Source organism: Amblyomma maculatum, chromosome 7 (genome assembly GCF_055883805.1).
Source record: "Amblyomma maculatum isolate TAMU_Amacu chromosome 7, ASM5588380v1, whole genome shotgun sequence".
NCBI classification, from domain to species: Eukaryota; Metazoa; Arthropoda; class Arachnida; order Ixodida; family Ixodidae; genus Amblyomma; species Amblyomma maculatum.
The window spans coordinates 103,243,827-103,256,042 of record NC_139350.1 but is presented as its reverse complement, the minus strand read 5'-3'; the positions used below and the strand labels follow the sequence as shown (position 1 = coordinate 103,256,042).

Below are 12,216 nucleotides of genomic sequence, written 5' to 3'. Positions count from 1 at the left end.
ATGTTTACTTTTGAAGTGTGGGAGATTTATAAAGCAATTTATTTTTACTTTCGCACTGAGAAGTGCGATATTTTGAATACTTTTGCAACTCTGCACAGGTGAGAAAGAATTCCATTTCAAGCTCAATACAGCGTCACATCCTTCGTCTTAAATGGCTAAACAACGCATTTACGAGCAGTCTGGTTTCGTATGTTTTTTAAAAAGAATCGAATCATTATCTATTGTTGCCAGCATCGAGGGCACGTACACATGCTTCACTTTGGGTGGTGGAGTCAACGTGCCACACCGGCTTTTCAACACCCCTTAGGGGGGCCCACAGCAAGGACAGTGTGAAAAAGATGATAAATAAAAGTGTACGTTCATGATTGAATTTATTCCAACTCTTATTTTCTGCTGTTGCGGTTCCCCAATATTACCATAGTCAATACTTGGCTTGATTTCAATATTCACCCTAATTGACAGAGAAAATATCAATTTTTCTTTTTTAGGAGCAGTTTTATACTTTTGATCTGAATGCTGCAAGTAATGATAAATGTCAGCCGTCCAGCAGTTTGAATAATATAAGTATGTCTGCAAAAAAGCACGAGAAAGCCTCTATGCAGGCAGGCACGCAGGCTTGCAGGCTTCCAGGCGAGCAGCAGCAGCAAGCAGCAGCAGCTGAAAAAAATAATACTACGAGAACACATTCAGTAATTGAGGACAGGGAAGATGAATATGAAAGAAGCCTAATCTTCTAAACTAATGGTTACTAGCGCTATCCAAGTGATATATCTTTCAAGAAAAATATGTTGAGCACAATCTGTAGTGCAGGTGCCTTCTGCAATAAAGGCCCACCCGCTTCCCCTAAAAAAGCAACCCCTAATTCTCATCTTACGCTATATGGCACTTTCAGCTATTAGCATCAAAATTATGTGATCAAGAAAAGGCGGCAGTGTGCAGGAAAGAAATCTGCGTTTCTTAATAACACCATGGTGTCCGGAATAGATCAGTTATGAAGAAACAATAAGGCGTCAGAGTGCAGGAAAGAACTCCGCGTTTTTATTAACACCATGGCGTCCGGACTAGATCAGATAAGAAATCAGATTACTGTAGTGGTCGCTTTGAACTGCTTCCTTTACTAGTTGGGGGGCGTGGCAGATCATATCGATGTGATTGGTCGCGTTGAATAGAGTGACTGCAACGCTTCCCAAGAGGTAGCCAGTCACTCTTGGACTCGTCTTACAGCCTAGTTTGCCTCCAGAGTCTGACCAAAGAAGGTCACACTTGGTCCCCCTACAGGAGCACCTCCTGCTTGCGGTCCATGGCACAGAAGTCCAGAGTTTGGATAGATGGTGACAGACCTCCATGAACGCAGAAAATTTTGCCATCGATGACAGCACACAAAGGCAGGTAGTCCAAGGACCCTGCAGCAACGCCACACAACAAGGCAATTGTAATTTCGCAACCACTCATCACAAAAGCCGCACCGCATCGAAACATGTCGGCTGTCGTGGTTTCCCCTGATCAGTGTGATGCGTTCTGGGTAGCGTAAATTGATGGCTAGCAGCAAACGAAATGTCTCTACACTGTGAAAGCTCTGCTCGACAAAGTCTCCCATGAAGATGTAGTTGCTACTGGGGACCTCTCCACCAACTTCGAACAGTTCTTGTAGGTCATAAAACTGGCCGTGGATATCACCACATACGTTGACTGGTGAGTCCACCATCTGCAAGTTAGTCAATTTGATAAGAGTTTCCCGGGCTTTGCGCACACTAACTTGTCCTCGAACTCAATAAGGAATTCGCACCTTCGCTGTTGCTCGATCTGGCTGTACAAATTAGTGCTGTCACCCATGCCTCCGCACATTTTCCTTGCTGTGTGATTGAAATCTGCTTACCGGTTTAAATATGAGGCAGGAAGCAGCCGAAGCACGTTGCCGAGTAGATCACGGCTGGACAGATTTCTGGAAGACCGAAAACCTCGTAATGGTAGGTCAGCCGTTCTTGTTGTTCTTCTTCTTCTACTGCCTTGATATATGGCACATACCCACGATGGGGTTTTGGTCATTGTTCTGGTGGACGGCCAATTGTCCTACACATACTGAATTAGTGCATAAAGTAATTGTCAACAAAACAAAAACATAAGATTTAAGATCACAAAAGTTATTGAAACGAAAAAACATACGAAGCGAAAATTTGGATGTTTGTAAATTTGGATGAGGGTGGAATTGAATTCTCGAACCTCTTTGTCTTCTGCGTCATGCAGATTGTTGGCCGTGCAAGAAAACCAATATTAACAATCTCGGCCATGCATTTTTATTTTCAACTTTGATTTTTACATTCGTGCTATCTTTATGAAATGCTCCCACAATAACGCCATAGAAATTGATTTCACTCAGGGCTAGTATTTATGGCTTTAGTGTCATGAAGTCAAAATCGGACCATCATCGTCCACTGGCATTTTGAAGATCCCGCGGAATTTCCAGCTACGGCCTGAAGTATAGACGTTTGTTTGAGCGGTGACTCAAAATATGTTTACTTTTGAAGTGTGGGAGATTTATAAAGCAATTTATTTTTACTTTCGCACTGAGAAGTGCGATATTTTGAATACTTTTGCAACTCTGCACAGGTGAGAAAGAATTCCATTTCAAGCTCAATACAGCGTCACATCCTTCGTCTTAAATGGCTAAACAACGCATTTACGAGCAGTCTGGTTTCGTATGTTTTTTAAAAAGAATCGAATCATTATCTATTGTTGCCAGCATCGAGGGCACGTACACATGCTTCACTTTGGGTGGTGGAGTCAACGTGCCACACCGGCTTTTCAACACCCCTTAGGGGTGCCCACAGCAAGGACAGTGTGAAAAAGATGATAAATAAAAGTGTACGTTCATGATTGAATTTATTCCAACTCTTATTTTCTGCTGTTGCGGTTCCCCAATATTACCATAGTCAATACTTGGCTTGATTTCAATATTCACCCTAATTGGCAGAGAAAATATCAATTTTTCTTTTTTTAAGAGCAGTTGTATGCTGCAAGTAATGATAGATGTCAGCCGTCCAGCAGTTTGAATAATATAATTATGACTGCAAAAATGCACGAGAAAGCCTCTATGAAGGCAGGCAGGCAGGCTTGTAGGCTTGCAGGCGAGCAGTAGCAGCAAGCAGCAGCAGCTGAAAAAAAAATAATACTACGAGAACACATTCAGTTACTGAGGACGGGGAAGAAGAATATGAAAGAAGCCTAATCTTCTAAACTAATGTTTACTAGCGCTATCCAAGTGATATATCTTTCAAGAATAAAATGTTGAGCACGAACTGTAGTACAGGTACCTTCTGCAATAAAGGCCCACCCGCTTCCCTAAAAAAGCAACCCTTAATTCTCATCTTACGATATATGGCACTTTCAGGTGTTAGCATCAAAATTATGTGATCAAGAAAAGGCGGGAGTGTGCAGGAAAGAAATCTGCGTTTCTTAATAACACCATGGTGTCCGGAATAGATCAGTTATGAAGAAACAATAAGGCGTCAGAGTGCAGGAAAGAACTCCGCGTTTTTATTAACACCATTTCGTCCGGACTAGATCAGATAAGAAATCAGATTACTGTAGTAGTCGCTTTGAACTGCTTCCTTTACTAGTTGGGGGGCGTGGCAGATCATATCGATGTGATTGGTCGCGTTGAATAGAGTGACCGCATCGCTTCCCAAGAGGTAGCCAGTCACTCTTGGACTCGTCTTACAGCCTAGTTTGCCTCCAGAGTCTGACCAAAGAAGGTCACACTTGGTCCCCCTACATGGGCACCTCCTGCTTTCGGTCCATGGCACAGAAGTCCAGAGTTTGGATAGATGGTGACAGACCTCCATGAACGTAGAAAATCTTGCCATCGATGACAGCACACAAAGGCAGGTAGTCCAAGGACCCTGCAGCAACGCCACACAACAAGGCAATTATAATTTCGCAACCACTCATCACAAAAGCCGCACCGCATCGAAACATGTCGGCTCTCGTGGTTTCCCCTGATCAGTGTGATGCGTTCTGGGTAGCGTAAATTGATGGCGAGCAGCAAACGAAATGTCTCTACACTATGAAAGTTCTGGTCGACAAAGTCTCCCAGGAAGATGTAGTTGCTACTGGGGACCTCTCCACCAACTTTGAACAGTTCTTGCAGGTCATAAAACTGGCCGTGGATATCACCACATACGTTGACTGGTGAGTCCACCATCTGCAAGTTAGTCAATTTGACAAGAGTTTCCCGGGCTTTGCGCACACTAACTTGTCCTCGGACTCAATAAGGAATTCGCACCTTCGCTGTTGCTCGATCTGGCTGTACAGATTAGTGCTGTCATCCATGCCTCCGCACATTTTCTTTGCGGTCTGATTGAAATCTACTTACCGGTCTAAATATGAGACTGGAAGCAGCCGGAGCACGTTGCCCAGTAGATCATGGCTGGACAGATTTCTGGAAGAACGAAAACGTCGTAATGGTAGGTCAGCCGTTCTTGTTGTTCTTCTTCTTCTACTGCCTTGATATATGGCATATACCCACGACGGGGTTTTGGTCATTGTTCTGGTGGACGGCCAATTGTCCTACACATACTGAATTAGTGCATAAAGTAATTGTCAACAAAACAAAAACATAAGATTTAAGATCACAAAAGTTATTGAAATGAAAAAACATACGAAGCGAAAATTTGGATGTTTGTAAATTTGGATTAGGGTGGAATTGAATTCTAGAACCTCTTTGTCTTCTGCGTCATGCAGATTGTTGGCCGTGCAAGAAAACCAATATTAACAATCTCGGCCATGCATTTTTATTTTCAACTTTGATTTTTACATTGGTGCTATCTTTATGAAATGCTCCCACAATAACGCCATAGAAATTGATTTCACTCAGGGCTAGTATTTATGGCTTTAGTGTGATGAAGTCAAAATCGGACCATCATCGTCCACTGGCATTTTGAAGATCACGCGGAATTTCCAGCTACGGCCTGAAGTATAGACGTTTGTTTGAGCGGTGACTCAAAATATGTTTACTTTTGAAGTGTGGGAGATTTATAAAGCAATTTATTTTTACTTTCGCACTGAGAAGTGCGATATTTTGAATACTTTTGCAACTCTGCACAGGTGAGAAAGAATTCCATTTCAAGCTCAATACAGCGTCACATCCTTCGTCTTAAATGGCTAAACAACGCATTTACGAGCAGTCTGGTTTCGTATGTTTTTTAAAAAGAATCGAATCATTATCTATTGTTGCCAGCATCGAGGGCACGTACACATGCTTCACTTTGGGTGGTGGAGTCAACGTGCCACACCGGCTTTTCAACACCCCTTAGGGGTGCCCACAGCAAGGACAGTGTGAAAAAGATGATAAATAAAAGTGTACGTTCATGATTGAATTTATTCCAACTCTTATTTTCTGCTGTTGCGGTTCCCCAATATTACCATAGTCAATACTTGGCTTGATTTCAATATTCACCCTAATTGGCAGAGAAAATATCAATTTTTCTTTTTTTAAGAGCAGTTGTATACTTTTGATCTGAATGCTGCAAGTAATGATAGATGTCAGCCGTCCAGCAGTTTGAATAATATAATTATGACTGCAAAAATGCACGAGAAAGCCTCTATGAAGGCAGGCAGGCAGGCTTGTAGGCTTGCAGGCGAGCAGTAGCAGCAAGCAGCAGCAGCTGAAAAAAAAATAATACTACGAGAACACATTCAGTTACTGAGGACGGGGAAGATGAATATGAAAGAAGCCTAATCTTCTAAACTAATGTTTACTAGCGCTATCCAAGTGATATATCTTTCAAGAATAAAATGTTGAGCACAATCTGTAGTGCAGGTGCCTTCTGCAATAAAGGCCCACCCGCTTCCCCTAAAAAAGCAACCCCTAATTCTCATCTTACGCTATATGGCACTTTCAGGTATTAGCATCAAAATTATGTGATCAAGAAAAGGCGGCAGTGTGCAGGAAAGAAATCTGCGTTTCTTAATAACACCATGGTGTCCGGAATAGATCAGTTATGAAGAAACAATAAGGCGTCAGAGTGCAGGAAAGAACTCCGCGTTTTTATTAACACCATGGCGTCCGGACTAGATCAGATAAGAAATCAGATTACTGTAGTGGTCGCTTTGAACTGCTTCCTTTACTAGTTGGGGGGCGTGGCAGATCATATCGATGTGATTGGTCGCGTTGAATAGAGTGACCGCAACGCTTCCCAAGAGGTAGCCAGTCACTCTTGGACTCGTCTTACAGCCTAGTTTGCCTCCAGAGTCTGACCAAAGAAGGTCACACTTGGTCCCCCTACAGGGGCACCTCCTGCTTGCGGTCCATGGCACAGAAGTCCAGAGTTTGGATAGATGGTGACAGACCTCCATGAACGCAGAAAATTTTGCCATCGATGACAGCACACAAAGGCAGGTAGTCCAAGGACCCTGCAGCAACGCCACACAACAAGGCAATTGTAATTTCGCAACCACTCATCACAAAAGCCGCACCGCATCGAAACATGTCGGCTGTCGTGGTTTCCCCTGATCAGTGTGATGCGTTCTGGGTAGCGTAAATTGATGGCTAGCAGCAAACGAAATGTCTCTACACTGTGAAAGCTCTGCTCGACAAAGTCTCCCATGAAGATGTAGTTGCTACTGGGGACCTCTCCACCAACTTCGAACAGTTCTTGTAGGTCATAAAACTGGCCGTGAATATCACCACATACGTTGACTGGTGAGTCCACCATCTGCAAGTTAGTCAATTTGATAAGAGTTTCCCGGGCTTTGCGCACACTAACTTGTCCTCGAACTCAATAAGGAATTCGCACCTTCGCTGTTGCTCGATCTGGCTGTACAGATTAGTGCTGTCACCCATGCCTCCGCACATTTTCCTTGCTGTGTGATTGAAATCTGCTTACCGGTTTAAATATGAGGCAGGAAGCAGCCGAAGCACGTTGCCGAGTAGATCACGGCTGGACAGATTTCTGGAAGACCGAAAACCTCGTAATGGTAGGTCAGCCGTTCTTGTTGTTCTTCTTCTTCTACTGCCTTGATATATGGCACATACCCACGATGGGGTTTTAGTCATTGTTCTGGTGGACGGTCAATTGTCCTACACATACTGAATTAGTGCATAAAGTAATTGTCAACAAAACAAAAACATAAGATTTAAGATCACAAAAGTTATTGAAACGAAAAAACATACGAAGCGAAAATTTGGATGTTTGTAAATTTGGATGAGGGTGGAAATGAATTCTCGAACCTCTTTGTCTTCTGCGTCATGCAGATTGTTGGCCGTGCAAGAAAACCAATATTAACAATCTCGGCCATGCATTTTTATTTTCAACTTTGATTTTTACATTCGTGCTATCTTTATGAAATGCTCCCACAATAACGCCATAGAAATTGATTTCACTCAGGGCTAGTATTTATGGCTTTAGTGTCATGAAGTCAAAATCGGACCATCATCGTCCACTGGCATTTTGAACATTACGCGGAATTTCCAGCTACGGCCTGAAGTATAGACATTTGTTTGAGCGGTGACTCAAAATATGTTTACTTTTGAAGTGTGGGAGATTTATAAAGCAATTTATTTTTACTTTCGCACTGAGAAGTGCGATATTTTGAATACTTTTGCAACTCTGCACAGGTGAGAAAGAATTCCATTTCAAGCTCAATACAGCGTCACATCCTTCGTCTTAAATGGCTAAACAACGCATTTACGAGCAGTCTGGTTTCGTATGTTTTTTAAAAAGAATCGAATCATTATCTATTGTTGCCAGCATCGAGGGCACGTACACATGCTTCACTTTGGGTGGTGGAGTCAACGTGCCACACCGGCTTTTCAACACCCCTTAGGGGGGCCCACAGCAAGGACAGTGTGAAAAAGATGATAAATAAAAGTGTACGTTCATGATTGAATTTATTCCAACTCTTATTTTCTGCTGTTGCGGTTCCCCAATATTACCATAGTCAATACTTGGCTTGATTTCAATATTCACCCTAATTGACAGAGAAAATATCAATTTTTCTTTTTTTAAGAGCAGTTGTATACTTTTGATCTGAATGCTGCAAGTAATGATAGATGTCAGCCGTCCAGCAGTTTGAATAATATAATTATGACTGCAAAAATGCACGAGAAAGCCTCTATGCAGGCAGGCAGGCAGGCTTGTAGGCTTGCAGGCGAGCAGTAGCAGCAAGCAGCAGCAGCTGAAAAAAAAATAATACTACGAGAACACATTCAGTAATTGAGGACGGGGAAGATGAATATGAAAGAAACCTAATCTTCTAAACTAATGGTTACTAGCGCCATCCAAGTGATATATCTTTCAAGAATAATATGTTGAATACGAACTGTAGTACAGGTACCTTCTGCAATTAAGGCCCACCCGCTTCCCTAAAAAAGCAACCCTTAATTCTCATCTTACGATATATGGCACTTTCAGGTGTTAGCATCAAAGTTATGTGATCAAAAAAAGGCGGCAGTGTGCAGGGAAGAAATCTGCGTTTCTTAATAACACCATGGTGTCCGGAATAGATCAGTTATGAAGAAATAATAAGGCGTCAGAGTGCAGGAAAGAACTCCGCGTTTTTATTAACACCATGGCGTCCGGACTAGATCAGATAAGAAATCAGATTACTGTAGTGGTCGCTTTGAACTGCTTCCTTTACTAGTTGGGGGGCGTGGCAGATCATATCGATGTGATTGGTCGCGTTGAATAGAGTGACCGCATCGCTTCCCAAGAGGTAGCCAGTCACTCTTGGACTCGTCTTACAGCCTAGTTTGCCTCCAGAGTCTGACCAAAGAAGGTCACACTTGGTCCCCCTACAGGGGCACCTCCTGCTTGCGGTCCATGGCTCAGAAGACCAGAGTTTGGATAGATGGTGACAGACCTCCATGAACGCAGAAAATTTTGCCATCGATGACAGCACACAAAGGCAGGTAGTCCAAGGACCCTGCAGCAACGCCACACAACAAGGCAATTATAATTTCGCAACCACTCATCACAAAAGCCGCACCGCATCGAAACATGTCGGCTCTCGTGGTTTCCCCTGATCAGTGTGATGCGTTCTGGGTAGCGTAAATTGATGGCGAGCAGCAAACGAAATGTCTCTACACTATGAGAGTTCTGGTCGACAAAGTCTCCCAGGAAGATGTAGTTGCTACTGGGGACCTCTCCACCAACTTTGAACAGTTCTTGCAGGTCATAAAACTGGCCGTGGATATCACCACATACGTTGACTGGTGAGTCCACCATCTGCAAGTTAGTCAATTTGATAAGAGTTTCCCGGGCTTTGCGCACACTAACTTGTCCTCGGACTCAATAAGGAATTCGCACCTTCGCTGTTGCTCGATCTGGCTGTACAGATTAGTGCTGTCATCCATGCCTCCGCACATTTTCTTTGCGGTCTGATTGAAATCTACTTACCGGTCTAAATATGAGACTGGAAGCAGCCGGAGCACGTTGCCCAGTAGATCACGGCTGGACAGATTTCTGGAAGAACGAAAACGTCGTAATGGTAGGTCAGCCGTTCTTGTTGTTCTTCTTCTACTGCCTTGATATATGGCATATACCCACGACGGGGTTTTGGTCTTGTTCTGGTGGACGGCCAATTGTCCTACACATACTGAATTAGTGCATAAAGTAATTGTCAACAAAACAAAAACATAAGATTTAAGATCACAAAAGTTATTGAACCAAAAAAAATACTAAGCGAAAATTTGGATGTTTGTAAATTTGGATGAGGGTGGAATTGAATTCTCGAACCTCTTTGTCTTCTGCCTCATGCAGATTGTTGGCCGTGCGAGAAAACCAATATTAACAATCTCGGCCATGCATTTTTATTTTCAACTTAGATTTTTACATTGGTGCTATTGTTATGAAATGCTCCCACAATAACGCCATAGAAATTGATTGCATTCAGGGCTAGTATTTATGTCTTTAGTTTCATGAAGTCCAGATCGGACCATCATCGTCCACTAGTGTTTTGAAGATCACGCGGAATTTCCAGCTACGGCCTGAAGTACAGACGTTTGTTTGAGCGGTGACTCAAAATATGTTTACTTTTGAAGAGTGGGAGATTTATGAAGCAATTTATTTTTACTTTCGCACTGAGAAGTGCGATATTTTGAATATTTTGCAACTCTGCACAGGTGAGAAAGAATTCCATTTCAAGCTCAATGCAGCGTCACATCCTTCGTCTTAAAAGGCTAAACAACGCATTTACGAGCAGTTTGGTTTAGTATGTTTTTTAAAAAGAATCGAAACTTTATCTATTGTTGCCAGCATCGAGGGTACGTACACATGCTTCACTTGGGGTGGTGATGTCAACGTGCCACACCAGCCTTCAACACCCCTTAGGGGTGCGCACAGCAAGGACAGTGTGAAAAAGATGATAAATTAAAGTGTACGTTCATGATTGAATTTATTCCAACTCTTATTTTCTGCTGTTGCGGTTCCCCAATATTACCATAGTCAGTACTTGGCTTGATTTCAATAGTCGCCCTAATTGGCAGAGAAAATATCAATTTTTCTTTTTTAGGAGCAGTTGTATACTTTTGATCTGAATGCTGCAAGTAATGATAAATGTCAGCCGTCCAGCAGTTTGAATAATATAAGTATGTCTGCAAAAAAGCACGAGAAAGCCTCTATGCAGGCAGGCACGCAGGCTTGCAGGCGAGCAGTAGCAGCAAGCAGCAGCAGCTGAAAAAAATAATACTACGAGAACACATTCAGTAATTGAGGACAGGGAAGATGAATATGAAAGAAGCCTAATCTTCTAAACTAATGGTTACTAGCGCTATCCAAGTGATATATCTTTCAAGAAAAATATGTTGAGCACAATCTGTAGTGCAGGTGCCTTCTGCAATAAAGGCCCACCCGCTTCCCCTAAAAAAGCAACCCCTAATTCTCATCTTACGCTATATGGCACTTTCAGGTATTAGCATCAAAATTATGTGATCAAGAAAAGGCGGCAGTGTGCAGGAAAGAAATCTGCGTTTCTTAATAACACCATGGTGTCCGGAATAGATCAGTTATGAAGAAACAATAAGGCGTCAGAGTGCAGGAAAGAACTCCGCGTTTTTATTAACACCATGGCGTCCGGACTAGATCAGATAAGAAATCAGATTACTGTAGTGGTCGCTTTGAACTGCTTCCTTTACTAGTTGGGGGGCGTGGCAGATCATATCGATGTGATTGGTCGCGTTGAATAGAGTGACCGTAACGCTTCCCAAGAGGTAGCCAGTCACTCTTGGACTCGTCTTACAGCCTAGTTTGCCTCCAGAGTCTGACCAAAGAAGGTCACACTTGGTCCCCCTACAGGGGCACCTCCTGCTTGCGGTCCATGGCACAGAAGTCCAGAGTTTGGATAGATGGTGACAGACCTCCATGAACGCAGAAAATTTTGCCATCGATGACAGCACACAAAGGCAGGTAGTCCAAGGACCCTGCAGCAACGCCACACAACAAGGCAATTGTAATTTCGCAACCACTCATCACAAAAGCCGCACCGCATCGAAACATGTCGGCTGTCGTGGTTTCCCCTGATCAGTGTGATGCGTTCTGGGTAGCGTAAATTGATGGCTAGCAGCAAACGAAATGTCTCTACACTGTGAAAGCTCTGCTCGACAAAGTCTCCCATGAAGATGTAGTTGCTACTGGGGACCTCTCCACCAACTTCGAACAGTTCTTGTAGGTCATAAAACTGGCCGTGGATATCACCACATACGTTGACTGGTGAGTCCACCATCTGCAAGTTAGTCAATTTGATAAGAGTTTCCCGGGCTTTGCGCACACTAACTTGTCCTCGAACTCAATAAGGAACTCGCACCTTCGCTGTTGCTCGATCTGGCTGTACAGATTAGTGCTGTCACCCATGCCTCCGCACATTTTCCTTGCTGTGTGATTGAAATCTGCTTACCGGTTTAAATATGAGGCAGGAAGCAGCCGAAGCACGTTGCCGAGTAGATCACGGCTGGACAGATTTCTGGAAGACCGAAAACCTCGTAATGGTAGGTCAGCCGTTCTTGTTGTTCTTCTTCTTCTACTGCCTTGATATATGGCACATACCCACGATGGGGTTTTGGTCATTGTTCTGGTGGACGGCCAATTGTCCTACACATACTGAATTAGTGCATAAAGTAATTGTCAACAAAACAAAAACATAAGATTTAAGATCACAAAAGTTATTGAAACGAAAAAACATACGAAGCGAAAATTTGGATGTTTGTAAATTTGGATGAGGGTG

At 43.1% G+C, this 12,216-nt stretch overlaps 5 pseudogenes; all 5 read right to left on the bottom strand.

Moving 5' to 3' along the window:
• Nucleotides 1–1,272: 1,272 nt before the first annotated feature.
• On the bottom strand, nt 1,273–1,845 carry LOC146184207 (serine/threonine-protein phosphatase 4 catalytic subunit A pseudogene; annotated as a pseudogene).
• Nucleotides 1,846–3,557: 1,712 nt separating this feature from the next.
• LOC146184206 (serine/threonine-protein phosphatase 4 catalytic subunit pseudogene) lies at nt 3,558–4,341 on the bottom strand (annotated as a pseudogene).
• Nucleotides 4,342–6,069: 1,728 nt separating this feature from the next.
• LOC146184205 (serine/threonine-protein phosphatase 4 catalytic subunit B pseudogene) lies at nt 6,070–6,853 on the bottom strand (annotated as a pseudogene).
• A 1,727-nt stretch (nt 6,854–8,580) lies between these two features.
• On the bottom strand, nt 8,581–9,352 carry LOC146184204 (serine/threonine-protein phosphatase 4 catalytic subunit pseudogene; annotated as a pseudogene).
• A 1,722-nt stretch (nt 9,353–11,074) lies between these two features.
• LOC146184203 (serine/threonine-protein phosphatase 4 catalytic subunit B pseudogene) lies at nt 11,075–11,858 on the bottom strand (annotated as a pseudogene).
• Between the last annotated feature and the right edge of the window lie 358 nt (nt 11,859–12,216).